Here is a 12,825-nt window from a genome sequence, read left to right on the forward strand (position 1 = left end):
ATAGGATGCCCATCACTATACAAATAGTGGATGTTTGGGAGTCCGATATGGAATTTTGTTGGACGAAGACATTTCTGAGTCCAGCAAAATTCCATATTGGACGACCTTAAACATCCACTATTTGCTATATTATGCAACCAAATGTCTTGGCAAAGAAATCAATCCAAAGGAAAATAATGAAACAATTTGTTTTTAATGAAATATACAAAATGTATTTTAGGATCCGTTACGACATTTTTTTGGATCCGTTATTGCTTTTTTGGATCCGATACGATGTGATGACTTGAAATCACATGATGTGAATCGAGTTACGCTATTGGCCAAGAACATTTGGTAGCATAATATTTACTGATTAAACCTATTCTAAGCTGACGTCGTCCCGATATTGTCCGTGGTTTACAACAGAGCACAGCTGATCTGTTGGTCAAAACTTCACTAAAAATGGCCATAAAAATTGGGCCCTAAATCGCCACATGGGAATGCCAATTACCACCGGTAGCCAAATGCATCTAGTTTCTTTATTTGATGTGAAATAATGGGGCCATCTCGGCTATTTTTTTCGCTATATGGCCTAGAACTTGGACGAGCATAATTGACACTCGCACAACTATGCCCAACCTCGTGTGGCAGATGGAAGGTATGTTACATATTGAGGCCATACTGGGGATTGAGACCCGCGTTGGTTTGGATGTAGTGTGCCTAGTGAGGCTAGACTATGCGATGTTTTTTCATCTTTCTCCAATGGAGATTATGACAATATTCCCATTGCTGAGAAGTAGGCCTACAACACATGTATAGTGCAGTGTGTTGTGGGGATGGCACCTGGCACAGCAAAGATACCTTTTCAGACACTTCTACCTGTGGGAGAGGTTGTTGAAGTTTACGGAAGGTTCATTGAGTCCCGTGGTGAGTTTGTAGTGCGGGTGGGAAAAAGGGTAGACTAGATCCTTTTGATGTCCTCGCAGTTGCCAATGATACTGATAGTGATCTGTGGTCATTGGGTTTGCTGATGCAATCAGCTGCATCCTTCACACACTTACCAAAGGAATTTAAAGGGCAAGAAAGGAGTGCAAAAGTGAGACTTAAAAATGACATTATCAATTTTTTGAGAAGCAATAAAGTGGGTTGGTGTCCCGCAGATGCCAGCGGTACGGGGAGCCTTCGTGACCTCTTTGACTGAGTGCCTTTGGTACATTGATGGTGCACACGATGCTCTCCCAACAGGGTCACTTTCACTTGTAGAACATTTTATTTGCTCGTTAATGTTCAGTGCAAAGGCAAATTTATGCAAGCCCTTCTGACTCAGTTCCCATGCTAGTGTGTTATATAATCATACATGTATGTCCATTTGAGGTTTTGGTCTAGTCAGCTTTAATAGTGCACAATAATGAGCTGCTATAAATGTGTAGTCTCCACTAGTCAATTGGTCTTGAGATTTTATCCTTGTCAATATTTTTTTCGGCTGAAAACATAAAACTCCACTCCTAGAACTAGTCAAAAGAAGATATTCATATGTGTGTACCAGTGTCCACAGAAGAACATTGTATTATTTTCTAGTAGCTTGACAATCGGCTTAATCAGGTACTTTCTAATCAACTACTGTGCAATTCAATGACTTGAAAATACTTTCAGACTAAACCTCGCATGCAGCACCTCAAAAAAAGGTTCAATACACTCGTGTTATAAATCCATTGCTTTCAATACATTTCATGACTTCGATTGATCGAAGCAGTGTACCTGTAAAAAGTGAATTTAAATACAACATTTTATTATTTTTTTACGATTTTAATAAACGGTTTTGAATATTTAATAGTTTGTTGATCATTTTTATATCAAATAGGGCCATTTTCTAACATGGTCCCTATACAATTTTTTTTAAAAACCAAAAAACAAACCCTCCACCCTCCTCACTTTTCAGAAGTGTAACTGATGCTAAACTAACTCTTTTTATGTGGCCTATTGTAAAACACAGGGCAAATATATAGGAAGGCCGGTGTAATGTTTTTGAGTGTTTCTGTTTTTGAGTGTTTCCCCTCATTGTTTGGGAACGCTCAAAAATAGATTGACAAGTTTTTCTGTGTATCCCCCCTATTGAAAAGTCGTGGTCTCTCTAGCTGCCTATTGTTTGGAAACACTGACACATGGGGAACAACCACAGATGTTACACCGGTTCAGCTACAGGCATTGCTTGGCTATTTTTAGAACAATGGGAACACTAGTGCTGTGGTGTATAGGCCTTGTCATGTATTTCTGGTAATGATAATTTTTGACCTAGTGACCTACTGACCTACTTAGGGAATGAAGAGTTCAGAACTTGACCGTGACCTAGTGACCTACATTACGGTCATTGATCTAAATTGTGTTACCATTAGAACACAGTTAAAGGGAACTGGAACCGCCGAGCGATTTATTCAACTTTTCGACTTTCACCCGAGAAAGTCAAACTTCCAACTTCATATTCGAGTTCAGATTTGTAGCTCCGCCCCCAGTGCCCGAGCATGCGCAGTTCAATTTGTTATTATTGAGAATCATGTGAGAATCACGTGAGTCATGCGATCTTTCATTCATGAATTTTCGTAGTAAATTCCATAGTAGTGACGTCACTCAATGATTGACAGCTAGGCGCCATGTTTCATTCATGCCTCGTTCTGATCACCCGATACGCGGGAAATGAAAACGAGGTCATACGAACTGGCTGGGCGGTTTCAGTTCCCTTTAAGGATGATGATGGTAATCAAGTTTTTAACCTAAGTATAGAAAATTTGGTTGTTGTCCAAGTCGCGTTTTTTAGTGTCTGGTTATATTTTATTCAAAAACAACAAAGTGGACTGTTCTTTTATCATTCTGTGTAAGACAGTATCCGGAGATAGATCGAGTGTTTTAATTTCCAGCACCGCTAACTGATTTATCTAGGATGTATCTATGAATAAGGTAAGAATGATCTATAAGAAACTATTTTGGCCTGACAACAATGATGCCAGAATGAAAATCATGTTATGTACAACGAGATCTATTTTTGGATTTATTTGCGACCCTAAAGAGGGCCTTTTTCCCCGTTGCTTTTGGGAAAAGGTTTTCATGCTAAACTTCTCTGGTATAGGACTGATCTGCTTCCTCCAGCTCTAGGAAATCTGCTTCTTCATCAATTGTTGCACATGTGCACATACATGGACACATCTGTTTATGCAAAAGTAGGTCCTAATGAACGCTCACCATGAAGCAAGGTAGACATCTCTTCGCTTCACAATTTGCACACGTGATGTGATATTCATATGGGGGATGTTCTCCTGTGAATTGCAAACACTCTTCGCAGACAGCACCACCACGGAGAATCAACTGCACCCTCACCGTGATTTTCAGATCGGCAGCGCCCTCTCCGAGCCAGTTCTCACACCTCACCGAGACAAAATTGCGAATCGTGCGGTTTTCAGCGAGGATATCGATCAAAAAGGTACCAGATATATTGTCAAAACGATGCGAATCGCAGTTTGATATGATCGTTGCTCTGCCTAAGATACCGATGCATCAATTTGTGCTTCTTTTATTTTGATTCCTTTTCCCAGCGAGTCGTTTGAACTGTTCCTGTTGCCAAGATCGTCTTGTGTTATTCGACTCGATGACTCGTCGACGCGATGACTCTATGACGCAATCGAGTTGGACATTTTTTGAAGAATATCCCTGCTTGGAATGTAATCTATACATTATAATCATAAGTGGAGGAAAAGTGCCAAATGTTACAACCCCTTTTTCAGCTGTTTTCACCGTATTTAACCCGTCCATTTTTCGTTTCCCACAAGTTCGCAATTTTTTCGATAAAACCATGCGCTATGTTGCCATGCAAGCCAACTGGTACCCGTCCCAATTTTGCATGAATACAGATGGAAAAGCTAGTCTGGTTCTTATCGCTGTTGATACGCGGCGCTGGGGTAGCTTTGGATCCGTTTAGCACGGCGGATAGCGATTGCGCATTTGGCTCACATCCTTCTATAGCTGGTACTCCGATAGCAGTGTGCGGTAGCCCGGATCATGGGGTGTATAAAAAACAAAGACCTAAGACCCAAGACCCAAGACCTAAGACCTAAGACCTCTGAAAATCTCTAAAACAAAGACCTAAAACCTAAAAAAGGAAGACCCCCATCAGGTAAAATAGGCATGTTCTACTAATCAATACCCAACTCTGAGAAAATGAAAGAAATCGACCCAACCGTTAGGGATCACGTCCAAAGTCCGCACGCGATATTCGCCGGCGAAATTCACCCTACAGTATTTCGAGGCGATAATATATGAAATCGCCGGAATGTCAGATGCGAAATTCGCCCACAATCGCGCCAATTCTTCGATTTCGCCCCAAAAATCGCTCCAGGCGATAATGAAGCGATTTTAAGAAATTGGTGGCTCTTGCATGCTTGTCCGATATTCGGAACGATTTTGCAACGACTTTCGTCTTGTTTTATTGGCGGAAAAGTGCAGTCACGTAAACAAATCGGGTCATACTAGACAGCGTTCACCAGGTTTAAACACATACATACATTAAAGCCATCAAAGTAAAATCTAATGGTCATAAACGAAATAAGCATGAAATCTTTAGGAAATGTATTTTTTATGGTGTACGTATTACGTTTTGGCCACAAAATTTTATTTTGATGACTTTATACCCGACTTTAAACCTGGTGAACGCTGGTGGGCGCTGGTGGACGCTGTTTAGGATAACCGGATACTACAACGATCTTGATTGGTTGGCTGAGACTCGGAAACATAAGCCTAACTATGATTAGCTGTGTGATTCGGTACATTCCGTCACAATCCTTCGGAATACATACCATTTACCGATGGTCGCTACCATTATTAAGCAATAGGGGTGAAAGCAAGGGTGGTATGTGACACATCCCCCTCCTAAGTTTGGACATACAAGATTTAAAAAATTTAAAGATAGACCTAAACTAACTTAAGCAAACTAGAATCTCCAATTACGAGAACAAACGCAGTCACTCAGTGACTCACTTACTCAACGACGGACTACAACGCATACATGTACGACTGAAGTACAAAATTTAACTAATTAACTATGGACAACTTGCATCTGTAAACCTGCGCAATATCACAACTGTATGGTCTTTGCTAGACAAGTACTCGTCTAAATGATGTATCTGAATAGTCCATATATGTACAACAATGTCCGTAAGCGATAACGATCCAACACTCACACGTTAAACGATCGACTGAGATAATCCGCGATCCTATTTTCACTACCTTTAATGACACGAATCTTAAAGTTGAAACTTTGCAAGTACATCGCCCAACGCATAACCCTGGCATTGTCGATCTGTCTCTTATCAATGCATGCCAGTGGTTGATGATCAGTATACAACAAAAACTCACGACCAACAGGTATCATGTAGGAGCCATTTTTCGCGGGTCTTATCACTAAGTGCAGATTTACTAGCTTCCAGCGATTCCATACACGCAAAAGTTTATTTATTACGAAATTTGAGATCAATAACGAAATATCTGGGGTGCTGCGTGGATGTTTTAAGCGTGAATTAATCTTGAAATCGCTCACTGAAAGATCGATGCAGACCAAAACAAATCCGAAGCGGCTCCCCATTTTCGCGGGTATTGCGCATGCGCGTCTACGGTGGCCCAGAAGGCTTCAATTCATCAATTAAGAGTGCCAAGATATAAGTCAGGTATAAACGGTTGTGAACGGGCATGTTATAATGGGATGGGTATCTAGAGTGAATTAATCTATAACTCCCTATAATTACCTTCCTAAGTGATACCTTAGGTAAAACACCTGAATGCAGTCCTTTGGGGTCATCAAGGATTGATATGATAATGATATCTATTTACAAAGTAGGTTAGCTATTATACACTGTTTCATAGATATTGACATAGATACACTATTTACATATTCATTGCAAATTAAGGGCCATCCATTTGAATATACTTGCATCTAAGTCCCCCCCCCCAAACAATTTGGACAACCGAAACTTTACAACAGGCCCTAAATGCTTCTGATATAAAGTGGATGGCCCCAGATGAGATGTTAAGTCGGTGGGTCTAATAATCTTATTCTAATTACAGTGGGGACAGAGGAAGGAGTCAGAGCGACGGACAACCCTGACAGTACTGCAATATTTCAGGTGGCACCAGTGGCCACAGTGATCACATTCCGCCCAGTTGAAAATTTCAAGGATGTATGTTGGATGAGGTGGCGTCCACTTTTTGCACACGCAACAAAGCTTTGATGGATCGGTTGGCTGATCATCGTCATCATCACTGCTGCTGGCATGGTCTTCAGGGGTCGGCCTAGTTGACGATGGTCCAGCCTCTGCAACATCTGCTTCCATGGGCTCAGGGATGATGTCAGGGGTCTGCTGAAGTGGAGAGGCCGGAGTCTCAATCAAGGGTGCTGACTCTTCTTCCGTTGCACCGGTCTTTTGGTTGTTAATTGGATGGTCATCCTCGGTTATTGCGCCAAAGAATGTTGGTGTCCTCTTCCTCTTCTTGGTTGGTGGTGTGGTTGGTCGGGGTATCCTATCTGCGATAAATTTATCAGCTGCGTTGACATCCTGGGAGTGGATGGAGTCTTTAGTGGTAGGACGATGGGTGACGGACTGGTTGGGGAGATAGTCACTCTCAGGAATCTTGGTGGCGTCAAAAGGATGAATCCCTGTTTTCTTAAAAGAACTGATGAGGTTAGCAGGAGCAAGGCCCTTTGGATAGGCCTTGCATACCATAGGGCAGATGTCATATCGGGTGATGAGTCTTCCAGGATTGGTCCTCAAGAAGCTTGCCATCTCCCTGTTGAGAGCGCGCTTGAAAGGTCCAAAGCATGCCACATCCAGGGGCTGCAATCTGTGTGAGGTGTGAGGAGGCAATACAAACAGAATTATATTTTGAGACTTGGCCCAGTTGATGATCTCAGAGTTAATGTGGCTTTTGTGTCCATCATACAGGAGGTTGATGTGCTGCTCTGGGTCGTTCCTGCGGACGATGTACTTCAGGAAATGTTCTGTTATATACTTTCTAAACACTGTACCATTTGACCAGCCATTATCACTCATAGTAGAGGCTGCTCCAGACATAGCTCCTTGCATCAGGTCTGCGTTGGCACGTTTTCCGGCAAATACAAAGTACGGGGGCATAGCATTCCCTATTGCATTCCCACATGCAAGAACTGTGGTGATCGCGCCTCGAGTAGATGTGATTGCTGGCAGGCGTTCATTGACAGGGCCAACAATCCGTGGTGGGTTGTGCTCTGTATTCACACCTGTCTCATCGAGGTTGTATATCAATTCAGGCTTGTCCATGAGATTATACTTTTGGAGGATAGCTTTGAGATCATTATAATACTTGTCAATTAGTTCTTTGTTAAACGCTTTAGCCCTTAACATGCTTAATGATCTTGGTGTCTGTAACTGTAAACTTGGCCATCTTGACATGAAGCCGGAATACCATTTGAAGGACAATGGCTTCTGTGTTGGTGTAGTCTTTACCAATGATAAGAGAAGGTCATTTCCGAGGTGAACGATGTCTTGCCTGGTGTATCCATATCCTCTTCTTGCCATATCTTCAATGTGCTCCACCATGGTGCGCTCGACATCAGGGGCGAGGATAGTTGGAGGGCCAGAACGCTTTGTGTCGGGTCTTATTCTCCCTGAAATTGAAGAAAACCATTGATAAGTTAGGATGCATTGATAACAAATGGCAATTCATTTCTATATTTAAGTAATTAAACTAGCCTAATGGTGAATAATTTAATAAATATCTGAAAAGAATCTCCATGTCTTAAGCTACTTTTTTACTTACCAGCAACACGGTCCCTTAATGTTGTTTCTGGGACACCAAAGAGTTGAGATGTTTTCCATGGTCCAGCAGCACCAGAAATAACAAAATCATAGGCCTTTTCAAGGGATTCAAGGTCATATCGGCGGTAACCACCAACCTTCATTGGAGTTTTCTGAAAGAAATCCAGTTAATTTCTTTTAAAGAAGGTAGAAATCACCACACACCCATAATAATAATCAAATATAACGTACAACAATGTATAAATATAATCACTTTATTGCACTGATCACATAAATATGACATGAAAATTGCAGGAAAATGGAATATAAGCCTTAACAGTATGATAATAATCATTAAATTTTCATCTAGTCTTAAAAGGGTTAACAACACCCTGTATAACATTTCTAATGAGCCACCATACTTTTTGTTACGCGCATGCGCAGTGCGTGCCTCATTATTTATGCGAGCGCTCTTAGCGCCGCACAGTGACGCTCTAACAAACCCTTTCTTATCAGTGATATAAGCGACTGATTGTTGTGTTTCTGTGTAGTGCATGATCCTAGGTATTGACCCAGTGTTTTGAACGTAATTAGAGAATTGCTTACCTGTTTAGGACGCTTTTTGGGCGCTTTCTTTGCGGAACGAAATGAAAATCAAAAATCAGAAAATTTCTTCTCTGGAAACGAAGTGACGCGCGAGAAAACGGGAAAAAACGGGTTTTCGCGAAATTGGGGATGACTCGAAATTGGGGAGCAGCACCATACTTCTCAAATCGTTTCACTGCAAAAACTATCGCTAAACTTTCCCTTTCTATACATGAGTAATTCCTCTCTCCAGGCAACAACTTTCAACTGCAATACGCTAACGGGTGTAACCTGCCATCATGCTCCTGCAACATAGCGCCTGCCACGGCTAAGCCGCTCGCATCTACCTAAATCACGAATGGCTTTTCCAAATCCGGCAACCTCAACACTGGTCGTTCCGAAAGCGCATTTCTCAAACTTTCAAAGCTTCGCCGTTCCGTGTCATGCCAAACAAGGTAATTAGAACTACCTTTGCGCGTCATATCTGAAGTGCTCCGAAAACTGCGGGATGAAATTACTAAACCAACCGGCCATTCCCAAGAATGACTTAAGCTGTTTCTTCGTTGCGGGCAGCGGTGTCGTTATCACGCGCTCAAGTTTACGCTCGTCCACTGCAACGTTCCCATTTCCAACTACATTTCCCAAAAAATCGACTCCCGGATATCCTATGAAGCATTTTGGCGGGCGGACAGTGTGATTGTTCTCGCGAACCTTGGTAAAAAACGCCCGCAACATGACTATATGCTGATTCCAAGGTACCGTGTGACCGATTACGTCATCGACGAAATTTTCAACGTTGTCAATATCAGCAAGCAGTTTGCGCATCAGGCGGTTGAATGTAGCCCCGCTGTTCTTCAATCCAAAGGGGGTGCGGCAAAAGCGGAAACAGCCTTGCTCGGGGGTCGAGAATTGTGTGAAATCTCTAAATCGCTCGGGAATGATAGTCTGCCAGTTAGCCCTTGGAAAAGTCAAACTTACTAAAGTACCTGTCACCTCCAAGCTTGGCATAGATGTCATCCGTATTGGCCATGGGTTCGCAGTCAAATTTGGTCTTCAAATTCAAGCGGCGAAAATCAAGACAGAATCTGATCGAAGAATCCTTCTTCGTTATCAAAACGATCGGTGCATTATAGGCCGAGTTGGATCACACCAAGACGCAACATCTCAATGACTTCCTTCTTCACCTGATCTCTCATCGCATATGGGATTGGATAAGGCTTGACGTGAACCGGATCCTCATCTACCAAGTGAATCTCATGCATCACCAAATCAGTGGCTCCAGGGACATCAGTAAATATATCTTGACATTCCTCCAGTAAGTCAAGTACCTGCCGTCTTTGTTCAAGGGTCAAGTCAGGACAAATGTGAACATCCCGATAAGTCTCCTTACCCTCCGCTGCACTAGGCCTAACGAAAGACTCAAAATCGCCTTCGTCAGTGTCAGGCTCAAAGTCAATCACCGTGACTCCAGTAGTCACGTGACTGTCACAATCAAGCAACACAGAACCAGCAACACGGTCTCTTCAACAAATTGATATGATACACCTTCCTCCTGGATCCGTGATCAACCCTGTAATCATTCGAGCCTATCTTTTCAATGACCTCAAACGGACCTTTCCACTGCATAAGAAGCTTGTTCTTATCAGTGGGTAACAACACTAATGCTAAATCGCCAACTTTCATTGTGCGAGGCCTTGCCTTCTTGTCATAGTAATGTTTGGCGCGTGTCTGAGACTGACGTAAGGAATCATGGGCCAGCTTACATGTCTCTTCCATACGATTACGTAAATCTAGCACATACTCATACGTGTTTCTCAAATCGGGATTGGACACTTCTTCTGTCCACAAGGTTTTCAAAATCTGCATTGGTCCTCTGACAGTTCTACCATAGAGAAGTTCGAATGGAGAAAATCCTAAGCTTTCCTGAGGGACTTCTCTTTACGCAAACAATACCGCATCCAAATATCGATCCCACTGCCTAGGCTTATCTGCACACAGCTTCTTAAGCATCTGCTTCAATGTAAAATGGAAGTGCTCCAACAAACCGTTGGTCATAGGGTGGTACGGGGTGGTCGAAATAGACTTTATGGATAGTAACCTATTAACTTCCTTCATGACGTCAGACATGAACTGCGTCCCTTGATCTGTCAATATTTCAGATGGGAAACCTAGCCTACTAAACATACTAAACAGGCCTTCGGCGACACGTTCTGTTTCAACACTGGGAAGTGCCACCGCCTCCGGATATCTGGTTGCATAGTCCATCATGGTCAACAGATACCTATTTCCAGATTCCGTGGGAGGATGTATAGGGCCTACTAAGTCTACACCAATCCTATCAAACGGCTCAGAGATGATCGGCATCGACTCCAACGGAACCTTCTGAACTCTGCCCTTGGGAATCGTCTTCTGACAGACATCACATGACTGACAAAACCGAGTGACATCACCTGATAAACCTGGCCAATAGAAACAACTTCCTATACGGTCTATCGTGCGGCGAATAGCTAAGTGGGCTGAGACTATGGACTCGTGCGCAACTTGCATGACTTTCATCCTGAACTTGCCAGGTATGACTAACTGCTTGACGGAATCACTATCCTTAGGGAAGAAAATCCTACAGAGTAACCCTTTCCTAACCTCAAACCGTTCCTGATAACGACCTCTACAACTTCCTTTCTTTCCTATCTGGGCCTTTTCTAACAATCGACTCAAGGTGGCATCACGCCGCTGCTCATCCCTGATTTCGTCACAACTAACACCAGCAAGATTCTTGCCTGCATCACTGACCTTCAAGGGGGAAAGTGGTTTGTCCCTATTGCGAACCTGTGCTCTGGTCAACACTGCGTATGCATCAGTGTCGACATCTGATGGACAACTAGACAATCTCCCATCGCTGGCACTAACGGTGGGCCTATCCTCAACAGGAGGCCTATCATCAACCGTACGCCAAACGTCCACAGTTCTATCACTAGGCCTATCATTTACTGGGCCTATTTCACCTGTAACTGCCCCATTCGGCTCTTCCGAATCTAGGCCTATACATTCATCAACATCCAGGTCTGGATTATTAGGATCCCGCGCTCCTGGAATGTTGCCAATAATCAGCTCACAAATAGGACTGTTCATACACATGGCATCACCTACAACTCCAGAATAATACGGTGTATTCACAGTAATATTCGCCAACGCACACTTCCTAACTGTACCATCAGCCAAGAAACACAAATGAAACTTTCCTGTCAACGACTCTGGACTGACAAGACTTCTTTTTACAACCACACCAGTACACCCTGTGTCACGCAATGTTATGACAGTTACGTCACCGAGTTTCCCATTCAAAACAGGCATGCCGTGACAGAGATCACTGACCGCATGCTTATCACATGCTCCAGTCACTAACTTTAACTCATTGCCGCATGCTAGTTTCACAATACCGTCCGCAAAACATTCAACAGGCGGAAAGTCAGTTCCTACAGTTGTCCTACACATTCCAACGGATTGGACTTGCCCCTTGCATTGTACACTGTACACTGGACATTGCCATCACTCACGCCATTAACACTATCAGTTCCTACAGTTGTCCTACACATTCCAACGGATTGGACTTGCCCCTTGCATTGTACAATGTACACTGGACATTGCCATCACTCACGCCATTAACACTATCGGTGCCAGACTGACACTCACTAGGCCTACTCGAATAGTCAGAACTCTTCCGCTTGGCAGCGAAGCCTAAAATTTTCCTACCAGGATTTCCACTCTGAGTAGACCTAGGTTGACTCGAGCTAGACTTCGAGGACTCATTCCTCGGATTCAACTTATACAATCAGCGTACCTGTGGGCAGTGCTATTGCACCCCCAACATCCATGATGCCTAGGATCGGGTTTTATGCCCACCAAGCTACCCTTTGTAGCGTAATCGGTATCAGCTTTCTTTACTGAGCTACCATTCTTAAACTTCTGATCCTGTCCTAAACTAAGCTTATTGAAACCTACACCATTCAAGCTATTTGCACCATGAGCTTCCATGTATTGCTCTGCCAATCTTGCCATCTCATTCACATCCTTCGGACTCCTCTCTCTAAGGAACAGAGCGAGTGATCTGTGACATGCATTGACAAACTGCTCCCTAAGCAAAAGATCGGTCAAACCTTCATAAGACTGGTCAGAATTCGATAGACTAACCCACCTATCTAGGTACCTATCTAACCTTGCCAAAAATTGGGGGTCTGTGAAGTTGGCTCCCAGTTCCCAGTTCCCAGTTCCCAGTTCGCAGTTCCTTATTCGTACCCAAACATGGGTACGAATATGGGTACGAATAAGGAACTAGGAAATGGGCTAAGCATTTCCGGCCAGTTCCCAATTCAAATTTCTTTCAAATATTAACACTCCAAAGTTCGATAACTCAACTTGGTGGTTTTAACCCTTTCCTACCGAGCTCCCGATT

Source organism: Lineus longissimus, chromosome 10, assembly GCF_910592395.1.
Source record: "Lineus longissimus chromosome 10, tnLinLong1.2, whole genome shotgun sequence".
In the NCBI taxonomy this organism is placed as follows: Eukaryota; Metazoa; Nemertea; class Pilidiophora; order Heteronemertea; family Lineidae; genus Lineus; species Lineus longissimus.